Below are 15,229 nucleotides of genomic sequence, written 5' to 3'. Positions count from 1 at the left end.
GCAAAACCTCAATTATTTTCTGTCTATCTAGTATTTAACAGTCAAATGCAACCCTGCCGCGGTATATAATATCATTTTTCCATTTTAATAATCTTTTCAACTTTTTTGAGTATTCAAAAATATAAAATTTAATTCTTCTGAGTTCTAATGAAGCAAGTGTTAATTGTCGCATTGACCGGAACGTAAAGTGGAGATTGTTCTGAGTGAAATTACTTGTCTAAATAAATTTTGATTTTTTTGTTAATATGAAAATTTTAATACTCATCGAAAGTCTGTTAATATACTGCGCACTTCAGGTGTTTCTCAACACCGAAAAATCAGTGTTTCATCTTCCCAGAGTCAAAGTCACCCAAGGCGCTTCTGGTTTCCAATACAAACTTCGCAGTTGTGATGAAAGGTTATATGCAGTACTAACGCAGAATAGCATGCAGACGGACGTGACTGAGTAAATCTAGCTTACACTTCCGCTTAAGTTGATCTAAGCTTTAACGGATTTATCTCCTTGCAAAGAGCCACTATTATTGAAAAAAAAATCGTCCGCATTCCGGTTATGAATTAAGTATTTTAATTTATCCTACCACTTTCCGACTTGGCTAATGACCAAAATTTGACGAGCTAATGTATTATCGGCTACCCTAATCAGCCACATTTCTCATTTTTTTTGCTGTTACATTTAACGCTCTCACGCACTTGTTCACGAAACGGTCTCTCTTACTTTTAACTTTCCAGGCTGCTTCGTGACTTTTGACGGTGAATGCTTTAACCATACGACAGCAAAAAAATAAAAGTAGTTCCCCCTTCGGAGTCGTAGCCTTCCTCTACTCTAAGACAAGTATTTTTCTCTAATGTTTCAATATTTTTAATTTTTTTTTGCAATAACTGAAGTTACCTAGAAAGTGAAGTGTATCTAGAAATGTTGAGATTTTGTTTTGTAGTGAGTACGTAGTTATGCACATTAACGATACTTACTATATGTGTGTATGGCGTGTGTGTGGGTGCGTTGGCGCTCTTCCAAGAAACCGGACACTTCGTTTGTCCCATATGCCGTCTGGAACCGTTTGTTGTTTGCTGCTCGTTGTGATTTCGAATTCGATTTCGGCTTCAGTGTCATTTTAATTCACTTCATTCATTCAATTGTAAGTCTGGCGATCGGTGTTGTTGTTGTGCTCTCACCCCTCGCTACAAGGCTGAGTGCTGGTCCGACAGCCATTGCTTGGCAGCTGGTCGCCGGACGCAGTCGACAGTTCGCCAATGTACGTCCGTCCGTTCACAAATCGCGCAGAACTCGATTTCAGCAGCGGTGTAACGTGAACGCGTCCACGGTGCATTTAAATTGTTTTACCGTTATTTCTCAAGTGTTTTTAAACTGTTTCATCCTGGTGGATCTTTTTAAAAAATCGCTTTCTTCGTCGCTGTGTGTGTGTATCTTTTCATTAATCATAATACCCGCATCCTTTCGTGGGTGACAACAAAAGTCCAAAGCAAATGAGTGTGCCATGTGTATGTGTGTACGTATGTATACCGTGTTCGAAGAAGTTTCAATAAAAATAATAAGATTTTGCTGAAATGGAGAGTTGCCTTCGTCGGCCGAATCCATCAATGAAAACCTCAGCGATTGTGTGACTAAAGGCAACAAAAATAAATAATTTTTGTGAAAAGTTTTCTTAAAGAACAGCAAAAGAGATTCCTGAAACCAGTTAAAAAAGTGAAAATAATCTGTAAATACAATGCGTTCAGTATAAAAGGCTGAGGGCTTATACCACGAAAAACTACGAATGCTCTAATAAGGTCTAGTAAAATGGAATAAAAAAAAAGGTGGAACTTTCTGTGTTTTATGTTATATTGATATACATACATATATTGTGCTAGATCGCCAAACAAATCAAGCGAAAATATTTAATAGTACCGCTTTGAAGACAGACGAAACAAAAGCGAATACCACTCTCATTACAATTTATATATATATATATTTTCCCGTAGTTCCTAGGTGGAATATTGGGAGGGGTCCCATTCAGCTAATACCAAAAATGGGCAAATGGGGTTGGTGATGCGAATATATAGCCTATCCTTTCCAAACGTCAACCTGACCTTCGCGCGGTACCCCCTGTTCACTACAAACGAGGCTCTGTCGACCGAGAAAAGGCGGTATAACCTTAGCAGGAGGAAATTCCTACGCCATTGCCTGCCTAGAGGCGAAACCGGCAGCCCCGGAACTAGGCTCGAATGCAGAAGGCTAATCACTTACTCATCTTAAACCCTCTGATTACCGAAACCGAAATAAACAAAGTGAAGATTACAATTTAGGGAATTTGAAAAAAAACTGACCGCTTCAAGTTCAAATATTCATGTTTCACGTTTCTTAATATCTTTATATTTAACTTATGTTATCAATCGGATATTATCGGATAAGCTCTATGGGGGATATCCATATAATTAAGACCACTTTTTGCCGAATATGTTTAAAACGAGTTGTTTGTACTTTTCTTTACTTTTGTTTACTTTTGTTTACAACTTCGTTCATTAATTTTTCCTCTTACTTATGCTAAGGTTCTTTAATTGTAAATACATGTATTTCTTCATATCAAAGAAAAGTAAATTTCAAGTATCATGTAACTTTATTTTCAATAATGCGAACATTTCAACAGCTCTGTTCAATTCCACCATTCTTAAATTTTTTTTAAATTTGAATTAGAAATTATTAAATGATTAGCCATCGAAAGACTCTGGAAAAAGCTACTTACTTTTAAATGCACTACGCTGACCAACGCATTCAACTAGAACTGAGAAATAGTGGACTAGTGTAAAAATCAATTCGTCGAAGAATAGTGCTACGATTGAAGACTACAGTCATGCCGATTGGGAGAGCTACTTTTAGGTGAATTAATATTGACTAGATGACTCAAGCAATATCGCATTCGATGGAACGTTGAGCTGTACGAGATATACGACGACATTGACGTAGTTCAGCGAATTAAAAGACAGCGGCTACGCTGGCTAGGTCATGTTGTCCGGATGGATGAAAAGGAAGAGGAAGACCTCCACTCCGTTGGAAGAACCAAGTGGAGAAGGACCTGGCTTCACTTGGAATATCCAATTGGCGCCACGTAGCGAAGAGAAGAAACGACTGGCGCGCTGTTGTTGACTCGGCTATAATCGCGTAAGCGGTGTCTACGCCAGTAAAGAAGAAGAGGAAGAAGATGACTCAAGCATAAACATAAACATTTTCATCCAAATTAAATTTTCTGGAAGCATTACAACCTTGGAAGCATAAGTTGCATTCGACTAATAACGATTGATTGATCTCGATGAAATCGTTTATTATGAACATACAGGGTTCGTCGAAAAGTTATAGGGCTTAGTTGATTTTTAAGAATTTATTGAACCAATCGTTACAATTCTTTAAAAACTTTCAAAGTAGGCTCCTTCAGCCTTGATCAGCGCTGCCAGCGAATTTTTTAAGCACTGAATGCGTCCCGGAAAGCATTCACCGGAATATCCTTGAGAGCCGAGGTGCATTGAGTTTAAAATTTTACGCACACAAGTTACAATGTCGGTGTTTGTCGAAGTCGCAGGCCTCCCAGCACGGTCTTCATCAGCGACCTCTTCCCGGACCTCCAAAAAGGCCTGATGCCACCGAAACGCACCAGCTCCTTGCTAAAGCAACATCTGGGTAAGCCTGCTTGGTCATATCAAAAGTCTCTGTTGCAGACTTACCGTGTTTCATACAGAATTTAATGGCGTACCTATGCTCTAACGAACGCTGCATTTTCGGCTTGCACCACACACAGAAACACGTCGCGCGAAAACGTTTGTTCTGAATCTCCAGGTGCTAGTTCGTTAGTTAGGAACGCCCTCTACCGAATCCAGTCGGTGCGCGCACGCTTTGAAGAACAGTCGCGGCGAAAGAAAAAGTTCTATTACTTTCCGGACAAACCCTGTATTTCGCTCGGCTCCAGTTTCAACACATTTTCCCGTCCATACAGTTCTTTCTGGTGTAATCCCGAAATTTCGTTCGCCATTCGGTGACCACACTTGTCGAAATGTCTGTATGTATGTTTGCACCGTTCGTAGTTTCGACTGGGCACCTGCAAAACTTGCCCATCGCTTCTTCATTGTTGCTTTGGTTGGCACTAGCTGTACTTGTCTTGATTTATTCATGATTTGCCTTTCACTTTTGTTTTTGCCTTTTAATTATTTAAGATAATAAAGTTTTCAAGATAAATTATTTACATTAACGCCAACCGTCGGCCGGCCAATGGCTGTGCTGGATACATTTGTATCGGCAAGCCGCCCAGACCGATGGGACTCGATGAACCCCTATAGGCGAAGCCAGCTGCCAGCATCAGACGTTTCCACGTTTCCTTCAGATGCGCACAACTGAGTGTGTGTGTGGCATGTGTGCTGCAAGAAGAAATGAGAAACAACAACGAACAAATATTAGCGCAATTTTAGCGTTTAGTAGCTTGTTGATGTTGTTGCTGTAGTCTATTTGACCAAATAGAAATGGAATATACATAGGTGGACATTGATCAAAGAAATGTCAATTCGAGTGTGCTGATACACACGTACATACGCAGAAGACTTCGTGTAAATGTTCGCAGCAGAAATCTTTACAAGAGGTGTTCTATTTGTGGTTGCTCTGTGGCCCTTCGATGGAACATTGGTTTAATGCCAGGGTCTTTATCAATAACTGTATTATCTACCGAAATTATGCGCCATAACGTCACTTGTTGAGACAACAACAAAATGTCAAATTGCCCTGGCAATCATAACGCTTGGCAACCAATAAACTCAAATGATGCATTAAAGTAAATAAACTTGGTGAAACTATGGCAAAAATGTACTCAGTGACTACTGTTAGCAATTTAGAAACGCCAAAGTTTCGTAGTGGGTCCTTTGCACGCCTAGAGTTGCTAATATCGTCAAAGCGGTGGAAGAATGGTTCCTGAAAAATGGCTTAGATAATATGAAACAGGTCAATTGAAAAGTCCCCAGCTTCACACATAGATGGCGCCACTAGAATTAAACCGCTACTAATTTTAAAAAGGCGCGTGTATAAATTTGTCGCATCATTAGTTTGTGAATTACTATATATTTTGAGTGAAGCAGTTTTTGTTATTGTGTGAAAAGTGGGTGCCACGAGAGCTCGCTTTTGACCAAAAACAACGGCGAGTTGATTATTCAGAGCAGTGTGACAATGGATGAAACTTGGCTCCATAATTTCACTCCGACATCCAGCGACAGTCATCGGAGTGGACTGCATACGATGAATCTGCTCCAAAGCATGGAAAAAAACAAAAGTCGGCTGGCAGGGTTATAGCGTCTGTATTTTGGGATGCGTATGGAATAATATTAATTGATTACCTTGAAAAAAGAAGGACAATCAACAGCGACTATTATATAGCATTATTGGACTGTTTAAAGAACGAAGAAAAAGAAAGTTTCGAATTGCTTTCGCAACCATCGTAATTTCCAGTAAAAATTTTCTGTTCTTAGATCTAAAAAAATGCTCGCTGCGAAAAAATTTTTTTGAAAAGTTGACTGCCGAAAATGAGGTATATTTTGAAGCAAAGGACAAATCGTATTACAAAAATGGTATTGAAAAGTGGGCTAGTTCGAAGTGAACTATGTTCAATAATTGAAGAAATTGTTGTGTACATCATTTTCATTGTAAACGTAGAAACTTAAAAAGCCAATATTTTTGATGTTGATATTATTGTTGGCACATAGGCGACTACATTTCGCCAGTACATATTTGAATTTCTCTAGTTGTTGAATAATCGGCATTCAGTTTTCATAAGTCCTAAATGTAGCGCATCCAATGTCATCAAAGAAACCGGCCTGCAAAGATATTATTCTTCTTTTGAGGACTTTCAGCATGGAATGCTTTGACCACCGTGCTTTTTCGAAAAGTGTGCACCCTTTTTATCAGAACGGCCTAGTGTTATGACGACCTTTGATTCATCTATAATTATACACAAATTATGTTCCTAGGACCCAAAAAATTGGCATCTAATTTCTGCACAACGAAATGAAATGGAATGTGGAAAGGGAAACAGATTTCTTACAAGGCAAGTTGGCAACGCAAAAACTTTGCACTTCGCCAAATATCTTCAGAATCCACTTTATTTTATTTACTTTGTTATACATTTTACACAATTATTCATAGTGAAAACTTTTTTACGAATAAATGCGAAAACGTTTTTGTCGGAATAAGAATCCAAGGCATTATACTTGAGGTTTAATTTCCAATATGTTCAGGCAAATAAATTTCATTGAAAAATAATAATGAACGGCTACTATTTAAATAACTGGTTACCAGCCTCTCTGTTTAGTTAATAGAGTTGTCCGCTTAATAGTTTTACTTAATAAGCATCAACAAAGTTTTTCTTGGCATACAAATAAGTAAGTTATATGAGCGAAATCGGACCACAGCTACACCCAAGAACAACTGTGGCATTCTGGTTTTGAAACCTATTGGTCTCTGATAACTTATCCAAAGGCTAACTGGACATTTTGTTTTCGAAAAAGTATGTTTAATGTAAATATAAACTAAAATAAAACTACGTGGGAAGTTTGCAGAAATGTTAAATTTAAATGAATGTGATGCAGTGGGTATTAACCCAGGCTTCTTCACCAATTGAAATGATTTAGTGCGAATAATGAATAAAATCGCCTGTACTCTTTGGGTTTGTGTGTTCCCATATAACCAATGTAATAATTTGTTTCTTTCCGGTTAACTGTTTACTGCACACATATACATACATACATATCGGGAGCAGAATTGAGGAAACGACGTGGCGTATGAGTAACCTATTACGTCCTTTATAATCGCAGCTTAAAAACAATCCAAATGAAAATAAACAATAAATTGTGTTTTTAGGTGATAAGTGAGTATTAAAATTTTATCATATTAATAATTTTTAGGATTTTTTTTGCACAAAATGTAAAGGAAAAAGTACAAATCATAAATAGTACAGACATTAAAGGTGAATTGCTAAGAAAGTGTTAAAAAATGACGAAGTGATGAAGTGATGAAAGGAGCAACACGCGGCCACAACTAAAAATCAAAATAAAACCGAAATATACGTTAAAATATAAGCGCTTGCGAGCGGTTCATTCGCTGGACGGACATTTCCGGTGTGTAGAGTTGAGCACGGCGAATACCAACAACACTTCGAGCGGCGCAATATGGAATCGCACAACAATTAAGAGTTTGAGTTTAATGCAGCAATATATGTACATAATCAACAACTAAAACAACAACCATAAAGTTTATATAAAAGAGCAACAATAATAGAGGTGTTGACTGTGTTAGGTCGAGGCACAGTACTGAAAGGCAACCGGGGAAGGCGCGGTAGAAGCATTAAAATTGTCGCACAATTAAACGCAAGCAAATTAATTAAAAACGCAAAACGGGGCAGCAGTTGATGGTGTGAAAATAAAAGGCCTCGGAAATTCGTTTCGTTTCTTCGCACAAACTCGAACGAACTCGAACTTTGTAGACTAACAACTGGCGTGGAGGCCATCCGGAGACGCTGTGTAGTTGATTGCATTGCGAAAAGTAAGGTCACACGTGGAGCGTGTCGGGTAGTTTAGCACTGGCCACTTGTGTGTGCGTGTGAATGTGTCTTAAGGCGAGAATTCGGTGAAAAATATTTCGGGAGCCATTGTGATACGTATACGAACCGTTGTCACGCAAGCGCTGCAGTCGGGTTTAGTCGGGAGTCGCGCTATTTTTAATTAAACGAAGCAAATATAGCTGCAGTGAAGCAGTAACCAAGCAACAATAACAACGTTACAACACTTTCAGCGCCGGCCACACCTCATCCTCACCTGAAACATAACTTTTGCCGCTCTTCAACATATTTGACTTTTGTGTGCGTGTGTGGGTTCGTGTTTACTGGCACTTACACTTGTGCCTTGCTGTGTACAATTCCTCACCAGTGTGCCAACGGCCGGGTTAAATATTCAGCACTTTCTTGCTCGTTGAAAAAATTCCAGCTCTAGGCGAACTAAGATCTCCAACACAGAACCTGGCTTGGAAGTGGCCAGTAATATTGTTTCTTCGTTGACACGTGCCGTGGGTCTAAGGTAAGTTCATTTACTGGCTTGTATATCACTTCTTTAAATTTTTAATTGAAGAAAAGAGTAATTGTTCACTCTGGAAGCATTTGAAGACTTGTTGATAATTCTTGAAAGCCTTTATATCATAATTGTGGTTACGAAACCAGTGTATAGCTTACTTGGTTTTCTTCTTTTTCTTCAACGCAGCATGAATAGCGATTTTCTGCTCATTCAATTGCTCTTATTCCCGAGAAAACATCTTTCCACGTGACCTTATTCAATAAGCAGCCATGGCCATTGTTCATAAATGTGAAATGCGAGAATGAAAATGGAAAATGTGAGATGTGAAAGCTGCCCATCCACATGAATAATCGCTGCACAGGTTGACAAAGAATTTCCTTCTGTAATTATACAATACAAAGAATGTGAAATAACAGAATAACTGAAACGCAATAATAATACGAGCTTTCAGCGCACGCAGAAGACAAAGCAAAAACAAAAACAATGAAGCAAAAAAGAGGAATAAAAAAACATTCCAATCCAATACAATTCAATTGTTGCATACTGCGCGGCGCTGTTGCTCCTGATGTGATTGCTGCCTTCGCTCCCAATGACAAATGCATTTACTGCGCCATTTGCCATTCACAAGCGCCCTTAGCCGCCGCTCACTACCTGGTATTCGCATTATTTCATGCTATTGCATGCTCGCATGCACAATGGGCTGGCCGCTTACGCCTGGCTGTGCGCCCGTCCGTCCGTGTCAGACTGTCTTTCAGCGCTGGTCGATCGGTTAAGCCTGTGTGCGGCCTGTTGCTGCCGGCCCATTGTGTCCGTTGTTGTAGCACGGCTGACAGGACCCGTCACCGCACCGCTCCGCACTTTTTTATTGCGGTCACATTGGCAACGGTTGTTGTTTGATTAGGCATTGCAATTGTTGCTGCAGTTATTGAATTACTCAAGCACTTAAGCGCATGCATGCATATGTGCTCATGCCATGTGAAAGAGTGGAAAAAATATAGAGCAGGAAAGGATTTTCCATCTATTATTAGCTCAAAGGGAGGAAATCAATTTTAAACAACAAAAGTCATATTAAGTAACAGATATTTAAACAGCCGAATGAAAGCTCAGGCACGACTTTCATATTGACAGCGAAATTATGCAGATTGTCACTTTTGTGTGGACAATAACGGATGGCAAACCTCCGTTACAAGTGGGAGGCATAGTGTACTTAGAGATATCGTCAATATGAACGAGGGAGTTGCTTCGGAAATTCGAATTCACCTTAAAGTTTAAATAATTCTTGAACATACTATTCTCTCCGTTTTTGCTGCTCCTTTAACCATTATTAAAAACATTCAATTAAAGTTAAATATGCGGATCCGTTAGGGCAATAGTCGAATTCAATATCTGTTTAAATAAATTGATAATTAATTGTGTGCAAGAGTTCTTCAAGAGAAATGTACAAAAAATAAAAGAATTAAACATTCCAATAGCCCATGCATGCTTTAAATGCTCTGTATGGAGCGAATCCCACAGTAGCGCGAGTTTGCATTCGAGCATTAGCGAGAAACGCTTGCAAGAGCACGAACATGCCGAATTGCTTGCACAGAAGACTCATTGAATGTCTACAACTTCTGCTTTTATACGTGAGAAAACTCTAAAATGTATTTCATGGGCCTCTAGTCGCGCCGTTGCTGCCAATTGCTTTTCTTCAATTTTTTTTTTACTTAGCATTCGAAAGCATTACTTTGTGTGAGTGTGCGTGTGTATGGTCGATATACATATATATATGTGTGAGTATTTATGTATATCAAAGCTTTTGGCGCTTGATAATAATTGCTCGGTCCTGAAATGCATATAAAGGGTGATCCTTTTCGAAGTTCTCTACTTTTTTAAAGACAAACCAGAGATACTTCAAATTTAATGGGAGTCATTATTATCATTCGAAAGAACATTCTCTAGCACTAACTTTTTTGCGGAAGATCTTTCAACTGTTGGCTGCGGCTGCGTCTCAGATGAGCCATCCGTTGAGTTCAATTTTCGATGACTCGCTCGAGCATTTCGACTGGTAACTGGCGAATGACACCTGAAATTATCTGCTCACCGAAGTGTTCTCTCAATAAATCCAAGATGCGATGTGTGGGAAGTGGCGTTGTCTTGTTAACAGAAAAGCCGCTGATATCACAAGCTTCAATTTCATGCATCAAATACTCAGTTATCATGACGCTATAACGATCTTCATTGATGGTTACGTACTCAGTGGCATCATTTTTTGAAGAAATATATATGATTCCGCACAAAAACCGTTGTTTTTTCTGGATGGAATGACAGCTCTGGAATGTTTTCAGATTGCTTTTGGAATGAAGACAATTTTACTTGTTTATACACCCATTGAGTCAGAAATGGGCCTCATCGCTTAATCAAAGTTGGTTCGAAAATATCGGATCTTCTTGGCACTTTTCAAGAGCCCATACAGCGAAGCGGTATCGCTTGAAAAGGTCGAGCAGCTTCAATTCTCACATAAGCTGTATTTGGTATGCTTTCAATTTAAGATCTCGTTGTAAAATGCGCCAAGCCGTTTCATACGTGAGTCCGAGTTGCTGCGAACGGCGGCGAATCGACACAGTCTTCATGTTCACTCTTAGCAACGGCTGTTATATTTTATTCACTATCTACATGATCTATTCTGTCGTATATTATCCAATAATGAATGCTGGGTCTCAAGATGGGTGGTGGTGCTGCGAATAGTACGCAGGCCGATTATCTTGATCATAAGTTGCATGGAGCTCGCGAAACACATTCTTTACAGAACGGGAATTCTCGTAATAAAGACAAACAATACTGGAAAAAAATTACATGACAGCTTGACTCGACTCACGCGTGACCTCGAAAAAGACTATTGAAAAAAGTTTCTCTACTTGGATCACCCGTTATATTTACTTTGTTATCTGAGCTTTTTACCAATGGAGGCATCGGTTGAAGAAAATCTATAAAATGGTAGAATAAATATTGGCAGCTAAAGGAATTGATGAAAATGCGGAGCTGTCGTGTTCTAAGATAATTGAAAAAACATTTTTATTCGCGCAGAAATCGTAGGGGCTGTTTGTTCAGCAACTAAAACGTAAAATAAATCACTGCTATTTTTTAAGATTTTATCAGAGTGTTGGAAGAGGCTTACCTATTTCCATCATTTAAATAGCAAGTGCCGAAAAATTTTAAGAATTTTATTATATGTTTCTGAAGTTTTAATAAGTTTCCTCTCATACTATAATGGTCCCTATTTTGAGCAGCGTTAGAGTGAGAAATAGTATCCTAAAACTTTACAACTCTCTACTCAATGAAATTCTTTTTCTATTCAATGATTAAAGAACTAATCTTTTTGAGTGCAACTAAGAGTACCTGAATAGTAAGTAGAGTTATTGCTCAGAATAGTGTCAAAGTTAAAACGAGAGAATTTTGCAGTGCTATTCCTCATTACGGAGTATACCCCGAGCAATGCATGAAGTGTGTGAATGAATTAAGAAGCATATTTTAATCTCATAACTGTAAGTTTGTTTCCTAAATTTCGTAAAGGGGTTTAATCATTACCACTTGTCAAAAATGAAGACTTCATTCATTTCTTCTGTAGAAACCAAGGTCTCTATAATGTCCTTGTCTTTGACTTCAGTAGTAATAGGTAATAGCTGATAGAGCAATTACACACTGAGCAATCAAATTGGACAGAGAAAAGCTTTATTTATGCTGAAGAGATTTCAATAAAATAAATTTCCACGAAAACACGCGCATGGCTGTGTGTAAATGTAGCCAATTGCCGAGGCAAAAGGAAGCCCACATGTTCTACCAAAAGCATAGATGAACATGTGCGAGTTTCACTTACGAGTTCGTAGGATTTTATGTGGGCATTTTTGCAAATTCACTTTACGATTTTGTTTATTTGCTTTAATTTAATTCAGTACATAGCCAACTTGTTATTTGTTATTTTCCTAGACCATTTCGCACAGATGAACGTGTTTATGCACTAATAGTGTGTTTGTGTGTTTGTAGGTACATATGTATGTGCACAGCCAACCACGAGTACATCACATATGCCCAAGCAAGTTGTTTATTTGTAGACGCAGACGTTTCGGTGTCTCAACCGCTTGCCGTGCGTCACGCACTCGAACAACATTACAAGGAGCACATAAAACGAAATGTGGGAATGTGTATGCATGAGTCATGTAGTCATGTAAATATCTACATTGGCATTAGAAGAGGCTTACATTTGGTTATGCGCCAAGGAACGCAGACCTATCTCTCAACCGCTCGAATATCATGCTGCGCGAAAGAAGCGAAAAATTTAAAGTGAATATTCTTGCAGCAATCTGAATAATTCCAATAACTTCCGAAAAGGTTCCTCAACTCTAATATAAGCATTTTAATTAAACTATTTGAAAAATGAGAACATTATATGTATGGCGCTATTTGTGCTATGAATTCAGAACTTTGGGGCAGCACAATTTTTTAAAACGTAATTAAAACAACAAGCCCTTGATTCCGATCGTTCAGTTTGTATGGCAGCTATATGTTATAATAAGCCGATCTGAACCATTTCTTCGGAGATTACATTTTTGCCATAGAAAATAATCTATACCAAATTTCGTGAAGATACCACGTCAAATGCGAAAGTTTTCCATGCAAGAACTTGACTTCGATCGTTCAGTTTGTATGGCTATATGTTATAGTGGTCCGATATCGGCAGTTCCGAAAAATGAGCAGCTTCTTAAAGAGAAACTGACGTCTGCCAAATTTCAAAATAATATCTTAAAAACTGAGGGACTAGTTCGTATATATACAGACAGACGGACATGACTAAATCGACTGAGCTCAACATACTGATCATTTATATATGTATATACTTCATAGGGTCTCTGACGCTTCCTTCTGGGTGTTACAAACTTCGTGACAAACTTAATATACCCTGTTCAGGGTATAACAAGCAAGGAAGTGCTAAGTTCAGGTGGAACTGAACATTTCATACTCTTGCAACTTGTAGGAATCAAAACAAGAGAAATACTTTAAGGCGCAAAACGTCAACCAGAGGATCAGACTCCAAGCAATTATTTATACAGTTGAACTTCCATAACTCGAATCATCATAATCCACAAAAAACTTCGAGTTAGAGAAACTTGGAGTTATGGAAGGAAATTTTTATGAAACTTGACTTTTATTGCCAATTCAAGAGTTCGAGTTACGGAATTTGGCTATGGTAGCTTTGATCGTCTAGGAGATATATACATTAAACCTATTAGAGAGCGGGACAACGCCCACTTTTTCAAAAATGTCAGCCCGCAGATGCCTCTTACCAGTGCAATCCTCTGTGCCAAATTACAGTTCTATATCATGTTTTAGTGCTTTGTAATTTATAGGGTTTCCTTTAAGGACGTTTTGTGGGCGTGGCACTTTCTTTCCCCTCGCCCATCTATTTTTTTTGTCAAGGAATGCGCATAAGAAGTTTCATCAAGATATATTAAATGTCACATGTACTTGAAATCCGTAGTCTCGTCATCCCTATCATTTATGTATATATTGTATAACCCTATATCTATCTCGCTTAGTTTTAGGTGATACATATAATCGTTAGATGAACAAAACTATTATACTCTGTAGCAGCAGGTTGCAAGTGTATAATTAATTTGAGCTTAATTTAAGCGGTATGCAACTCATATACATATACATTCATGAGAATGATTGTTGTTTTCTGTCCTTTCAGTACTCCATGTCGTCTGACTTAGATGTTTCACGCTAATTTAAGTTTTTAAATATGCAAGCACCCTCTAACGAGTTGCATGTGTAATTAAAAAATTTAAATTGACCGAGCCAATATACTGACATAACTAAAATTCATCAATCCTTCGCAGTTAGTTTAAACCCAGACGGATAACGTGCAGACAAGTGCAACAAATTACCTCCAATTACAGGCAAATAAAATATCTGGACATATCCATATATGTATATTGCAAAAACTAGAGACTCGTTCGTGAATATAATAATGACGGACAGAGAGACGAATATGGGTAAGCCGAAAAAGCTCGTCACGATTATCAGCGACGGGTCCCCGACGCTTCATTCTGGGTGTTAAAAACTTCGATTTAATATGTTATAACTTTAATAAATATAAACATTTTGTAACATAATGTTTCAATAATCGAATTTGCTGCCTTAATATTTAATTTTAAAATCAAGATTCGACAAAACATTTCACGAATGTTCACTCCTCTAAAGCGGTTTGACTAAGTCCAATCACCGCGTTCGCAGCGCTAGTTTCAGCGCCCTTAGAACTCATCCAATAGCAGAGCGCCAGTTCTTAATTATTTTGGTGCAAACGTATTAAAAGAGTGATCTCTGTTTATTAAATTGAACATTTTCATGTTTAAGCCCAGCAGAAAAAGTTTTTACTTTTCCCTTCGCTATGCTGCATCATTCAACCAACCATCCAACAAACCATTGAAGTGGTTCACTCTTTAACTGTTAGGCCTTGGTCGCGGGTGCTTGTATGTAATTGAAATAAAGAGTGGTGTTTGGTGCTTTCAACAAATTTAAAAGCAACAAACGCAAATGGGCACATGTGTGTATGTTTATTTGCATAATGAATTACACTCGACTACAAACATTTTCCTACATTCTGCACTTTTAAAGCTTTTTTGCGTGTAGTGAACATGTGAGCCCTGATGTAGGAAGCGGCGGCTGGTTGAGTTTTCATGCATCTGTGTAAAAATATGTAATTATGTGCGTGCACTTAATGTAATTACAAGTTGTAAATGACATGAATAAACATAGAAATAACATTTGCATGCGTGAATAAGTGAGCGTGAGCGTAGCGCTGGGTAAACTAAGCGCACTCACTTACACCCACCCACACACACGCATACACAACGCCGAGCAGTGACAATGGCCAGGCATGGCATACGAGGCAAAGTGCTTTATAAGTGGCCTTTTCATTAACCGGCGCTTGGTGACATTCTTTGCTGCCCTCGCGCCCCGCCTTCGCCTTTCGAAATGCTGACACACGGTCTCCCTGCAGCTGCTGGGTCCATTGCAATTACATGTGTCGCGTGAGCGCGTCATGGCTTCGGTGCTGCAAGTGGCAGATGCTGCCACTGGGCTTGGCCGAGAGATGCTTTCG

General features: G+C 38.6%; 1 protein-coding gene across 1 annotated transcript in view; it reads left to right on the top strand.

Moving 5' to 3' along the window:
• Positions 1–15,229, top strand: part of LOC105232949 (uncharacterized) — a 44,778-nt gene that overhangs the window by 1,288 nt on the left and 28,261 nt on the right. The window contains exon 2 of the mRNA XM_019992731.3: positions 6,928–8,094. The gene's annotated coding sequence lies outside the window, so the exon portion shown is untranslated. The remainder of the gene's footprint in view (positions 1–6,927; positions 8,095–15,229) is intronic.

This window comes from Bactrocera dorsalis, chromosome 4 (assembly GCF_023373825.1).
Source record: "Bactrocera dorsalis isolate Fly_Bdor chromosome 4, ASM2337382v1, whole genome shotgun sequence".
Classification (NCBI taxonomy): Eukaryota; Metazoa; Arthropoda; class Insecta; order Diptera; family Tephritidae; genus Bactrocera; species Bactrocera dorsalis.
The sequence above is the reverse complement of the archived record's forward strand: the minus strand, read 5'-3'. Positions and strand labels throughout refer to the sequence as shown.